This window comes from Rutidosis leptorrhynchoides, chromosome 1 (genome assembly GCF_046630445.1).
Source record: "Rutidosis leptorrhynchoides isolate AG116_Rl617_1_P2 chromosome 1, CSIRO_AGI_Rlap_v1, whole genome shotgun sequence".
In the NCBI taxonomy this organism is placed as follows: Eukaryota; Viridiplantae; Streptophyta; class Magnoliopsida; order Asterales; family Asteraceae; genus Rutidosis; species Rutidosis leptorrhynchoides.
The window spans coordinates 333,488,234-333,498,811 of record NC_092333.1 but is presented as its reverse complement, the minus strand read 5'-3'; positions in this window follow the sequence as shown (position 1 = coordinate 333,498,811).

Sequence of the window (10,578 nt, the reverse complement as noted above, 5' to 3'; positions counted from 1 at the left end):
AAGAATGAAAGTGTTTGTAGGTGTTTTTGGTCGTTGGTGTATGGATTAGATATAAAGGATATGTAATTTTGTTTTCATGTAAATAAGTCATGAATGATTACTCATATTTTTGTAATTTTATGAGATATTTCATGCTAGTTTCCAAATGATGGTTCTCACATGTGTTAGGTGACTCACATGGGCTGCTAAGAGCTGATCATTGGAGTGTATATACCAATAGTACATACATCTAAAAGCTGTGTATTGTACGAGTACGAATACGGGTGCATACGAGTAGAATTGTTGATGAACCTGAACGAGGATGTAATTGTAAGCATTTTTGTTAAGTAGAAGTATTTTGATAAGTGTATTGAAGTCTTTAAAAAGTGTATAAATACATATTAAAACACTACATGTATATACATTTTAACTGAGTCATTAAGTCATCGTTAGTCGTTACATGTAAGTGTTGTTTTGAAACCTTTAGGTTAACGATCTTGTTAAATGTTGTTAACCCAATGTTTATAATATCAAATGAGATTTTAAATTATTATATTATCATGATATTATCATGTATGAATATCTCTTAATATGATATATATACATTAAATGTCTTTACAACGATAATCGTTACATATATGTCTCGTTTAAAAATCATTAAGTTAGTAGTCTTGTTTTTACATATGTAGTTCATTGTTAATATACTTAACAATATGTTTACTTATCATAGTATCATGTTAACTATATATATATCCATATATATGTCATCATATAGTTTTTACAAGTTTTAACGTTCGTGAATCACCGGTCAACTTGGGTGGTCAATTGTCTATATGAAACATATTTCAATTAATCAAGTCTTAACAAGTTTGATTGCTTAACATGTTGGAAACATTTAATCATGTAAATATCAATCTCAATTAATATATATAAAAATGGAAAAGTTCGGGTCACTACATCAACACTCGTGAATCAATCACAATAATTGAATCAGCTGAAATCGATTCAATTAAAACTTTGACCGAATTGAATAGAGCTTTAACTTTGAGATTTGAAGATCTGAGATGAATTTCTTTTTGATTCAGTGATTAGAACAAAGAGCTGATAAGAATTTTGAATCTATGCTCAATTCGTTCTGAAAGTTGTTTAATTGATCTAGAGACTTCAAGTTTTGAGTTTATGCTCGACGAACAAGGAACAGATTCATGCTGAAATTGTTGTTGTTGATCGATGATGATGAAGATAAGATGAAGACTCGATATTTGATCAATCAATGATGAAGATGATGTTTGGATTCGGTATTGTAAATCGATGTGAGATATAGATAAATCGATGGATATGTATTCAGGTTACTGTATTGAGGAGAGAGATAAACTCGGTATAGACTCGGTAATATTTTTTTTTATATTTTATCTCTCTTATCCAATGTACAGTAGTTTGTCAGGAGAGATGAGAGAGGGAGTATTCGGTACTGTAGCTGGAAGTCAGAAAAATATATTTATATGTTTGTGACATATTCGGTAATATATATATATATATATATATATATATATATATATATATATATATATATATATATATATAATTTGTCCAAGTAATGTAGCTTACAAAATTTGGTATTTTTTATAATTTGTGACATATTCGGTTTTTTTATTTTGGATACAAAATTTGGATTCGGTAAAAAATTTTGTTTGAAGATTTTGTATGAATATTCGAAGATGAGTATGAAGATTCGATGAATATTCGAAGATGTGTTGAAGATTTGAAGTTACGGTATGAATATGGTTTGAAGATACATACAATATTCGTAGGGATCTCCTTCGTTTCATTAAAGGTCCCGCTCTGATACCAAATGTTGGGTCCGATTACATATGAATATCGTGTATATTGATATGAATATTGAGAGAATTAGTCAAATATACAATATTGACTAATTCCACAACTCTCTTGAACTCACTTAGGTACTTTGGCTATGTGTGATGGCTCACTTCTAAGGTTGCCTTGGGGGATATATATATAGCCCTTGTCTATATCCCACCATTACAAGGCTTAGCACATAATCTATGCAATTCCCGGGGTTCTAACACGTAATATGACTTAAAAACGCAATTTAGAACAAGCTTTCTTCACCCAACAGATCTGAAAACAACACCCCCAATTTGTAGCAGCAACACCTAAAAACAGAGTATAGAACTCTGAAATAAGAACACAAAGGATAAAGAATCTAAACCCCAAATTGATAAAGATACCACCACAATCATAGATCTAGAAACACTTCAAACCTTCAGTTACAGCTGATAAAGATTCCACCACAACTATAATATTAGATATGAAGATTGAGATTTCACCACAATGTTTGATAAAGTAACACCATAAACACTGATAAAGAAACCACTCTTAGCCACCAGAATTAAAGATTCGTAAAGACACAGAGATTTTGTAAACAGATAAGCTATATTGTTAGGGCCACAAAGGTGTATAGTGTTATTGTGAAATAAGCTTATTAGATGGTTCCTTAGAAGAGGGCTATATAAGGAACCTAAGTAGTCCTAATTAGATAGCCATTGCATTGTAAACTAGTTTAAGAAGCTGTGAAATTGTTGTGACGACCCGGAAATTTCTGACCAAATTTAAACTTAATCTTTATATGGTTTCGATACGATAAGCAAGTCTGTATTATTGAGTCTCAAAATTATTGAAATTTCATTCATGTAACCAATTACCTTTTTGACTGTGCACAATTCACGAACATTTATGTACATATAGATATGTATGTATGATATATAGTTATATAACTTGAAAACGATGTATGATATAATAATGTCTATTATTAAAACTTTTTAATGAAATGAATTTGAAATATAATTAACTATGGAAAAATTAAATATTATATTACTCATATATCAACTATATATATAATATGTACAAATTATATTTTAAAATATATATATATTTTACAATGTGATAAGATATTAAATAGATACATATATATTTTAATATAATTATAAATATAAATATGAATATATTATTATATATATATATATATATATATATATATATATATATATATATATATATATATATATATATATATATATATATATATATATATATATATATTTGAAATATAAAGTGAAATAATATATGATATAATTTGTAAGGACTAAAATTTGTAAAAAAAAATATACAGAATAATTAGGTTGTTATTTAAATGAAGATATATATAGATATATGAATTCTATACATAAGTTAGAATATATATATTGTAATGTATAAATATAAAATATTCAAAAAATGTTATTATTTATATATATATATATATATAATAAAAATGACAGGTGTAAAATAAGTATATTAAGTATTATTACAAGTTTAGATAAAGTATTATATCAATATTATTATTATTACTCTTATTAGTATTATTAATATTGATATTAATATTATTGTATTTTTAATATATAGTGTATAGATATGAAATTTAAGAGTATAAATTGTTATATTGTTATTATTATTATTAGTATCATAATAATATAATTGTTATTATAATTAGTATTATTAATAGAATCACTAGCAAAATTTATTACTATTATCATTATTAATAACTAGTAGTAAAATTAAAATATTTGTTATTATAATCAATATTAGTATTATTATTATGAATATTATTGTTAGAAATTTTCTAGTTATTATTATTATCATTAATAATAATAATAATAATTTTATTATTACTAGGATATTATTAAAGAAATTTTATTATAATATTAAGATTAAAATTATTATTGTTATATTTATTAAGTAGTAAGATTAATTGTAATGTATAATTAATGATATATAAATACTGATTTAGATAGATACAGAAATACGGATGGATATATAATTACAGATATATATTAAGGAGTACATTAATACAGATATATATATAAAGGACTTTTACGCATAACAAATTATCTGTCATATATTCATCTTTATTCTCCCTCTGCTCGTGATAAGCTGTCGGACTCAATTATCACAATCAAATAACTCTCGATCAAATTCGGTTACTGTTTAAATCACTCAATCATCATATATGTATATGGCCTGTTGTAATTAGTTAAAGGAAAACAGAAATACAAGAAAACCCTTCGCTACCTCTGCTCACAACCTATTAAATCAATACCATAAACTCGACTCATTCATCAAAATCTAATAATGCAGAAGTGTTTGGAATCCTTCATACGAACTATCTATAAAGTTTCAATCTCTAACTCTTTCTATTTAACTCAAATTTCGGAGTCAAAGGTCTGTTTTCAAAAAGTCAACCTTTGTGTTCATGGTGAAATTCAAGTTCGTTCTTATGTTTCTATTTCAATTATGTATGGATAAAGATTCTAAGTGTAAATTGAAACTTATTTTGTGTTGAAAATTTTGGCTAAAACTTTATAAAATTCGAAATCAAATTTTTTTTTTGTGAAGTCCTTCGACGAACAGCAGGACTGTGATGTTTTTTATTATTTTTTTCTTTCTTTCTATCAAATGAAATCAATTATAACTGGTTGTGTCTGCTTGGTTTGAAAGTCCTAAAACAAATTATACGATTTGTGGGTTAAGATAATCAGTCTGGTCGATGCATTTGAAGAAGATGAAGAAGAGGCAGCAGATATATTACGGGTTATATAGTTTTAATTTAGAATACAAATAAAAAAAAAGGGCGACAGCCCAAACGGTTTAGGGAGTGTGTAGTGAGCGAGTGGTCTTGGGTTCGAGCCCGGCGGGTGGCAAATCTTTTTAGACAGAATTTTTTTAAAGGGTATACACTTCCACTTCTTTTATTATTATTATTATTGTTATTATTGCTATTATTATTATTAATTATTGATATTATATGTTACCTAATGTTAATACTAATAATAATAACATAATTATTATTATTGATAATAATGACTTATATTACTATCATTATTATTACTAGTATTATGATTGATATTGGAAATAGAATTATTATTATTATCATGAATTATTAGAATTATTATTACTATTATTGTTATTATTATTGTGTATTATGAATATTAGTTATTACTATTATTATTACCAATATAAGTATAATAACCATTAATTATTATTATTATCATAACCCTAGTTACAATATGATTATTATTAATATAGTTGTTAATACTAATATTATTATCAACATACGTATTATTATTAAGTAAAATGATTAGTAATATTATCATTATTAATAAGATTTCTAATATCATAATTGCAAGTATCAGTATTAACAATATCATTATTAAGACTATTATTAATAAAGTTATTAATATTATTATTATTAAATAATTATTATTATCAAAACTATCTTTTTAACCAGATAAATATTTTATACTTATTATATGTATTATATATTTCTTATAACTATATATATATATATATATATATATATATATATATATATATATATATATATATATATATATATATATATATATATATATATATATATATATATATATATAAGACCTATTAATATCATTTATATATATACTTACACATAACAAACTATTGATTTTAAATATATAACACTAAGCAATTTATGTATAAAAATATGGATACATTAATATAACTATATGAATATTAATCATTTTGAATATATATACAATATACAAATTAAATATATAATATATAAATTAAGATATAATAAATTTTGTTCGATTACGATTATATGTATTAATGAATTCACAAATGATATAGGTTCGTGAATCGAGGCCAACGCTGCATTGTTCAGTGGTTCAATATAGTCATATGTATTTTTACTACACAATACATTATGGTGAGTTTCATTTGCCTTTTTACCCTTTATATTTTTGGGCTGAGAATACATGCGTAATTTTTAATAAATGTTTTATGAAATAGATACAAGTAATTGAAACTACATTATATGGGTGAATGATCGAAGCTGAATATGCACCTTTTGCTTGGTAACCTAAGAATTAGTAAACTGATCTACTAATTGACGCGAATCCTAAAGATATATATCTATTGGGCTTAACGAACCCCATCCAAAGTACCGGATGCTTTAGTACTTCGATGTTGTTTTATCATGTCCGAAGGATTTCCCGGAATGATAGGGGATATTCTTATATGCATCTTGTTAATGTTGGTTACCAGGTGTTCACCATATGAATGATTATTTTTGTCTCTATGCATGGGACGTATATTTATGAGAACTGAAAATCTTGTGGTCTATTAAAATGATGGAAATGATTATTTATGTTAAACTAATGAACTCACCAACCTTTTAGTTGACACTTGAAAGCATGTTTATTCTCAGGTATGAAAGGAAATCTTCCGCTGTGCATTTGCTCATTTTAGAGATATTACTTGGAGTCATTCATGACATATTTCAAAAGACGTTGCATTCGAGTCATTGAGTTCATCAAGATTATTATTAAGTCAATTATAGTTGGATATATTATGAAATGATATGCATGCCATCAACTTTCGATGTAAAGCAAGTTTGTCTTTTAAAAATGAATACAATGTTTGTAAAATGTATCATATAGAGGTCAAGTACCTCGCGATGTAATCAATTATTATGAATCGTTTATAATCGATATGTACTTCGTCTGGATGGATTAGGATGGGTCGTTTTAGTTGGTATCAGAGCGGTGGTCTTAGCGAACCAGGTCTTGCATTAGTGTGTCTAACTGATAGTTGTTTAGATGCATTAGTGAGTCTGGACTTCGACCGTGTCTGCATGTCAAAAAATTTTCTTATCATTTCGTGTCGAAAATTTCCTGCTTATCATTCTTAGGGAATCACTTGCTTATCATTCTTAGTCTAGACACGTCTTACTGCCTCTATTGCATAGACAGTGTATAGATAAATTCATATCTTATCGTATCTGTTATTGTTACCTTTGCCTGATAGCTTCCGTAGATTCCTCCGTAACTTATGAGATTTTAGTATTATATATGCATATGTAAATTATGTATTGCAGGGTACTAATCTACATCCTATAATATATTTCTTATCCAAAATCCTTCATTTGATCGTACGATATGGATCCCTCAACCAGTTCGAATTACTCATATTCCGACGGTTATTCAAACACGGATATTCACCTAAGCTCCGGAAGCAGCATGACCAGAATGAATCAACCAATCATCCATCCCCAATTCATCTGATGGGTTCGTAGTCGACTTAATCAATGGAGACGAGAAGAAGGTGATCTTTTCCACCAACCAAATTACCCTCTTGACGATGAACCTGAAGCACTTACCGGCGAACCCACTTGAAACACCATTTTCACACTCATTTCCAAAGTATCTCGCCACGATTACATTCTATCTAAAATTCTAAACCTTATTCATCTGCTCGTCCCGACCGACAATCATCATGGAATAATAGAAGAAGTCAACAAACTTCGCGCTCGAGTAATCAATTTGGAGAATATAGTGCAAAATTTACCAGCTTCAGCAACATTACCGGCACCGACAGTACCATCAATAACAGCACCGGTACCATCAACAATCCATGCCTCGATGTCTCATTCTATACCTCGAGTATAATCATCATTCTACGTATCATTCTACATCATTTATCCTCGTTTGACATGGCGATTATGTAATCCCTAATGTTTTGGAGATTATTCATTCCAGTTCCAACCGAAAATCAGATGAGATTAATATTATATTAACTCATTAAATCCATGATTACATCTGAAGAAAATATATATGTATATATATTTTCATAAGGATTGTAATTAAAAATTCTTTTGTACAAACTATTAATGATGAAAATATTTTAACGGGTAGGTAATACCCGAGAAATATTTAGATTACACATTAATAAGTTACACTGTACATTCTTCAAATCTGATTCAACATTCATTTACTATCCTACTTACATCTATAGAGATACGAATCCGTTCACCGCAGAATAACCATTTTCATTCAATTTCATATTTGGATTTTAACATATCAGAATCCAACAAGTGGCATAATGAAGAAAACATTGGACAAAAATAAAATTTGTTAGAAACAAACAAATTAACAGTGAAAAATTTTATTAAGAATCCACGCTAACAAAATCCTAGCTAACTGTTCCTAGCTAACTGATTACATTTTATTTATCGCAGTTTACTTATCGCAATTTAATTATCGCAATTTTATTTATCATCATTTAATTTCTGTTATTTACTGTACGCACTTTATTTATCGTCATTTAATTTCTGTCATCTATTTTACGCACTTTAAATATCAGGACACGTATACAAAGTTTTGACATATCATATCGACGCATCTATATATATTATTTGGAATAACCATAGACACTCTATATGTGGTAATCATCGAGTTAGCTATACAGGGTTGAGGTTGATTCTACAATAATATATATATACTTTGAGTTGTGATCGAGTCTGAGACGTATACGGGTCACGACACGTATTAATTAGTTCGAATATAATATATTAAACTATATATGAATTACTGGACTGTTAACTGTGGACTATCGACTGTGGACTAATAACATTGGACAATTAAAAAGAATTAAAATATTGATTATAACATATGAAACTAAAAGATTCTTTAAGTTTTCCACTTGATTTCATCTTAAACCTCATTTGTATCTTGACGATTACAATCTGCGATTCAAACCTTTTATAATTCTTGAAAACACTTCAATTGATAGGATGAACCAACCGCACTTCATCTACGGAAGAAGAGATTGATGCATATAATTATGCACCTGAAAATACTCGGAACCTGTGTAAACGTTTTACATGTGTTTGTACTAGCTCCTTTGGCATTGTTATTACCGAAAATAACATTTCAACTCTTTTTCAAATTAGCCAATTTTGTCATAGCTTCAGCAAATCAACTTCGACTTCCATTCGAATTAGCCTTATTATAACCTCAATATATACGTTGTTATTTTATCATCGTTATCGGAGAACCGTTTATATTCCACCACATTAGCAGTAAACTTACCAGCAACTTCATTACCCATTGGCTTAAGTCGCACCGAAGAACCATTATAATTGTTCATTAAAACCCTAACATATACTTAACCGCATCTTGTAACAAGAACTGCCATACCAATTACCGGAAATCAGCAATCAGTACTTTGAAAAATCACAGCATATCTACATCAAGGGTTATATGTATAGCCTAATCTTTTAGAATTAAGACCTTACATTCTGAAATTTTGAAAAGCACCCAGCCTACGAATCAATACATTGAACTTTGAAAAAGCTGAATGAAGCAGCAGAAACTGTAGACAACCGTAAACGACCTTAATCGTCGGAAGTTTGATGATAAAGAATAGTATGTTGGAAAAGCTCAGAAAAGTTAGAACTGGAAAACGGATTGAGCTAACCACGAAGGAGACCAAGGACAAATACAAGGACCATACCCTATATTCAAAGAATCCAGATAATTCTGGATCCGTTGAAATCTTTAGAGAATATCTTACTCCGAAGTCATGTTAAATCTTGTGAAAAATCTTTCTTCATCAACCTTAGATCTTAGAAATTCTGAAAATATCATCATAAATATCTTCAATATTCCTGAGGATATTTTGATAACTCTTCTTATCCAAAATTAGTTATCTCTTCCTGCTATCGGTGTTACATCATAAAAGAAACTATTTTAGTTTCTAAATTCTAAAACCTTCAAGTTTGAAGTATGAATGTTTTCGAAGTAGTGTTGGGAGCTGAAGCATGAATTAGTATAATATAATGACACTTGATCAACGTGATTATATTAAAGTATGTCATGCTGAGTTTCTAATGGAATGTGATGATTCACAGATCATAACGTCATCATGTTCCATGTTACACGACTCTTACATTCGATCTAATCCCTAAACATATCAAGAACATATTCTCTTGATAGTTCTATATTTCCTCTTGAATTCTGGTAACTTAACCAAGCAAGATCGTGCCATTACAATATCTCTCTTAGAACATTAGTCATGTTCCTTCGAAACTCCATACCTACGAATTCTGGACCATTACTTGTGAAAAGAAAACAAAAGCATGGAGCTCCGAAATAAAAAGGGGGTATAAATCGCAGCTAATAAGAGAGAGCATTAACTGTGAATGACAATGATTATAGAAGACGAAAGAAGGGACTCCAAAATATAAGGAAGAATATAAAGCCCGATACCACCACAGAAATTACAAACCGTGGATATTAATACGAATAGCAATATAAAGACACGGGTTAATTAAGGATAGTAGAAATAAATAGATTTTCTGGTGGAAGATTGAAAAGAAAGATGACACAAATGGTAATTAGGAAAATATCAAGGATTAGAATGAGATTAAGCATTTTCACAATCTTTTGGATGTATGAACTAAGAAAGAAAGTATACGAAAGGTGAAAATAATGGAACAGAAAAAGTTTAATTTATAAGGGAAATATCAGACAGAGTAATCGAGACAGATCACCGTATTTAATTATAGAGATCTTAATTTTCTTATTCGCCGAAGAATCAAATCTTTTAGATTTCGAAGATTTTCTTTAATCCCTTGAATTTCGGAATTCAACCCTGACTACATCAAAAGATAAGACGCACCTTATTTTTTTTATTACAACCTAGACAACGTCAAAAGCTAAG